The sequence below is a fragment of the Saccostrea cucullata genome, unplaced genomic scaffold (genome assembly GCF_032062105.1).
Source record: "Saccostrea cucullata isolate Sc308-1 unplaced genomic scaffold, CSIRO_AGI_Scuc_v1 ctg17581, whole genome shotgun sequence".
Lineage (NCBI taxonomy): Eukaryota > Metazoa > Mollusca > Bivalvia > Ostreida > Ostreidae > Saccostrea > Saccostrea cuccullata.
Genome location: NW_026929967.1, coordinates 6242 through 10866, shown reverse-complemented (window position 1 = coordinate 10866; position 4625 = coordinate 6242). Strand labels below are relative to the sequence as shown.

Sequence of the window (4625 nt, the reverse complement as noted above, 5' to 3'; positions counted from 1 at the left end):
TTCATTAAAACTGTTTCTTCAATGTCAGAATTTTTTTTGTATATAAAAAATTAAGGCTCTTTACGATCTAAGTACAAAATGTGAATAGTCAAAAAATGTTTACCCACCAAAATCAAACGTTTGCAGCACGCTTCTTAAACAAGTAAGACTATTCACATTTTGTACTTTGATCGTAAAGAGCCTTAATTTTTTATATACAAAAAAATCTGACATTGAAGTAACAGTTTTAATGAAATAAGCTGAGTTTGACCAATTTTCGGTAGACGACTGTAAATTTTTAACTTTCCTCTTTTCCATTTTAATGAGTAAATCATGATTTTATATTCTAAGAAGAAGAAGTTTATGGTTTGACCAAATCAGGAAAGCACTGTCCTTAATAAATGGATGTTTTAAATTGCCACAAATTTAGTTTAAAATCACCTACCTGTGATGCGATCTACAACTTTCGCGTCTGTTGTCACAGTTGCATCTGTCGTACTAGTTGCCGGTAATAGGGTGTGATCATGGATAATCAAGAGGGCGGTGACGAGTTTGCGAAGCAATCGAGTCTCCGCCCCCTTGATTATTATGATTCACGAGATAAAATGTAATTTAACTGACTAGTATCAATGGACCAATTAGAAAGCTCGAAATATTAGGGCGAAAATTTTCCTTGAAACAGCGCGGGAATTTATTGCAAATAACCGCAGAATCTGGGTTTTGGTTGATGTGAAGAACTGACAACGAACTCGATAGATTTCGTTATCATTTCTCGCGCTGCAACCGGCATATTATTGGTTCTATTGACTCCGGGACATTCCGTAGTCATTTCCCGCTAACTCTTCGTGATATTCTGCGCATTAAGTCATTAACGTAGATTAAGTTGAGGAGGGTGGACGTACTAGGTCTAGATGATTTGCATTTGTCGACTATTAACCTGGGCGATTTAGACTTTGGAGTTACCGACGAAGATCTCGAACTCTCGCAGGTATTTGATGCAGTTGAAGAAGAAAATGCCATATCAGAGGGTCTATGTGAAGTGCTTTTAAATGGTGTCGAAAATATGGACAGTGAAATTCGTACCGCATTTGGGTCTTTCAACCTAGATACAGTGGACCCTGCAGCTGATATTTCCGAATCAAAGCCTCGACCAGTAAAATCGGAACCTGGTGATGATAACGGTGAACGGTTCGGAAAACCCGTGACAGATGATGAAATTTCAAAATTGATTGCGTCGAACGAGAATGCTAACACCAAGATAAATACCACCTGGGCGCTCAAGGTTTTTGAGGAATGGCGAGAAAAACGTTATGGTAATTCCGTTGATGAAATACCACTTTTACATTTAATGACGGCAGAACAATTGAATTTCTACCTGGGGCGCTTTATTGTGGAAACTCGGAGAAAGATGGCATTGAATACCCTCCCCGATCGTTGTACTTTATATGGTGTGGGATATCGCGCAACCTCAGAAATAAATACTTTTTCGACAAAAACATTTTGGACAATAATGACCCATGGTTTAATGAATTCCGGAAAAATTCTTGACAGCAAAATGAAAGACCTTCTGCAGCGCGGGATTGGAACGGCGATAAAGCAAGCTGAACGGCGATAAAGCAAGCTGAGCCCATTATGCCACAGGACGAGGAAAGCATATGGGAGAAAGGTGTATTTGGGGATGGCAGTTCGAAAGTCTACAACATACCATGTTTTTCTACAACTGTAAACTATTTGGTTTAAGGGGGCATGACGAGCATCACGAACTTGAGTGTAGTCAGTTTGTTCTTGGAGAGGACAGCTCTGGAAAATACGTGGAATTCATTGGACGTGCTAGCAAGACTTACAAGGATGGGTTGGCCCAAATGCAGCTGACAAACAAGCAGATTCGACATTATAGTTCACCCTGTAAAATTCGATTTCATTTAGTTTATAATCTAATTTTTATTTCAAAATTATGTGCATTACTAATTACGTAACGGCTGATAAATATTCATGAATAATGTCACGGAGGTGACAGAGCAATTATAACTTTTTAATTCCACTGTGTATATATCCATTATCAAACTGTCATAACCTAGTTTGAACTTAACTCAATACACGACTCCCAATTCTACGAACAATGGCTCCCATTACTCCACTCATGAAAGACTCATTATTCTTGACCACACTAGACACTGCTCTACTCTTAATTACCCCAACACAGCTTGAATAGTCGGGGCATTGCATCCAAATGCCTGTAACTCTGGACATTTAATCATAAATCACTTCATTACTTATGAGCCTAAAATTACTCAGGTGACCTATTGCTATCTGTTTTCGTCCGTCGGGCGTCGTCCGTCGTGTGTTAACATTTGAACATTTTCAACTTCGTGTGCCAATATGTTGTCTATGTAGGACATCCCCTTGAGGCTGTGCAAAATGTTGACGCAGTGTTAACAAATTGCTGATATGAGCCCTGTTTGGGCTAAAAAATATTTAAATTGCAGTGTTCTAGGCTCATTTTGGAGCAATACCTTCAAAGTTGTCAATTTTTTCTTTAATATGAACCATTATTTCGTTGTCATGGGTCGGATATAGATATTTGAAAAGAGGATTTCCATGTCCGCCACAAGAGAATGATCGCTCAACTTGAAGTAATTTCTCTCAAACCTCACTTCCTTGTCAGCTAAGATGCATTTCTCTAGAAGTGTCTGATTCGTGCATATCAAGACACCCACAGCTGAGCCTTGCTTGATTGCTGCTGGCATTAGCATATATCTCAATTGAGATACCGATTGCGGACATAATAGCCTCCCTTTTTTATTTCAACAAGCAAGTGTTATTTGGATGTGCTTTCGAGAACTATGTCTGGTATGAACTTGAAGACTCCACTAGTACTACAATCAATGTCCTTTAATAAAGGAGCTTTCTGTGAAATGCGAGGTGAACGTCTTGTCACCGTAGATTCACTTTGCAACTTGGAAGGAGATTCCGATGGCGAAGAGTAGTACTCACTTTCCTCAAATATAACTTCAAAGGCTAATTCCCTAACTGATGGCTCGTTGACAGTTGAGGAACCACAAATATTCACCACTCTGACTGAGGTGTCTGAGCCGAATAGTCGTGAAAGGAGACTAAATATCATTGATCTGCCCCGGGAGTTGGACATATCCGAGACAAAGCCTTCTGTAATTGTTTGTTGGTCTATGGATAATACACCTGGAAAGAATAGAAAGAACAAAGAATCAACATATGTTGAATTTGGTTGCTGTATATTAGGCAGTACCCTCACATTTCTGTAGTGTAGTCTAGCAGTGACACTAACTCAGTTAACAATATTTGAATTTCAACAATTAAAAGTGAATATGGAGGCAGAATAAGAATACAAATAGCCTTTTAACTTGCTTTAATATAAATATATTGCTGTAAAGTTCCAAGTCTGGTGTGTATAGAAAATGAGAACAGCATTCCGATATCCCCCGACGCCCCCCCCCCCCCCCAAATTTTTTTCTGCTATTGTTTGAGTTTTCAAAGGCAATATTCCTATACATATTTTGAATTCAACTTTTTTTTTTCAAATTTAGAGCGCTAACAAGGATATTTCGTCAATTTTCTAAGAGGAAAAGGGGCATAACTCGCACAAAAATATTGGTCAGAACTCATCTTCAAACTATCATGAGATATTGAGCTAAAGCTACTGTATAAATTTTATGCTAATCGGATGATAAATGAATTTGCTCGAGCGCTAACAAGGATATTTCGTCAAATTTCTAAGTTAAAAGGGGGCTTAACTCTCACACAAAATAGAGCTAAAGCTACTGTATAACATAGAATCACCATTAACACTTATCGGTACAATCTGTCTTGTAGTTCCATGATGCTGTTGTTTTGTCAAAGTACAAGGATTCAAGAGGCTTCATGATCCTAGTAATAGTCTGTTTTATTTGATCAGGAACAGGTTCAGCATTGCTCGTTTGACAGTGCCCGCCCAGACCCAGCCAATCTGTTATATCATATTCAATCTCGCCTTCTCCTCGTTTGACAGTGCCCGCCCAGACTCAGCCAGTCTGTTATATCATATTCACTCTCGCCTTCTTTGATGCAAACAGGAATCACCGATCTCCAATGCCACTCAGAAATGCCTAGCTTCTGGGCTTTTAATGTTCATACTGGAAATCGACATTGCTGAAAACAGATATATATTAGTAAATATGAATGCATAAGGTAAAGAAACTAGAGATTTTGTGATTGCGGGCAATCACTGAAGATGCCTACACTGAGCAATACTGACTGGCAAGGGTTGCAGTATGACCTTGATATAACACACGTCAATGTAACACGGGTTTGAATATACTGCAGTTGTTGTATGGCTCCCATTTCTATTCATTTAAACATATTTATGTATATAAAACCTCGATATAACGCGACCTTACTAATAACATGGGCCAATAAGATGGCTCCCAATAAAAATGTTTTAATGAGGTCCTACTGTATTACTGTATCTAGTAAAATGATGAAGCGGAATTTTCGAAAGCAACATTCCTCATGAATTGAGCTATGTAGGTGTTCAAAAGTTATCAGTTGGAAACCATGAATTCTATAGGAATTTGGTTAAAAGGGGGGCATAATTGCGCCAAGAATACTAGTAGGTGGAAGTAACCAAAATC

At 38.5% G+C, this 4625-nt stretch overlaps 2 pseudogenes; one reads left to right on the top strand and one right to left on the bottom strand.

Moving 5' to 3' along the window:
• Positions 1–1042: 1042 nt before the first annotated feature.
• Positions 1043–2220, top strand: LOC134282604 (zinc finger MYM-type protein 2-like; annotated as a pseudogene).
• Positions 2221–2340: 120 nt separating this feature from the next.
• LOC134282603 (uncharacterized) lies at positions 2341–4335 on the bottom strand (annotated as a pseudogene).
• Positions 4336–4625: the final 290 nt, after the last annotated feature.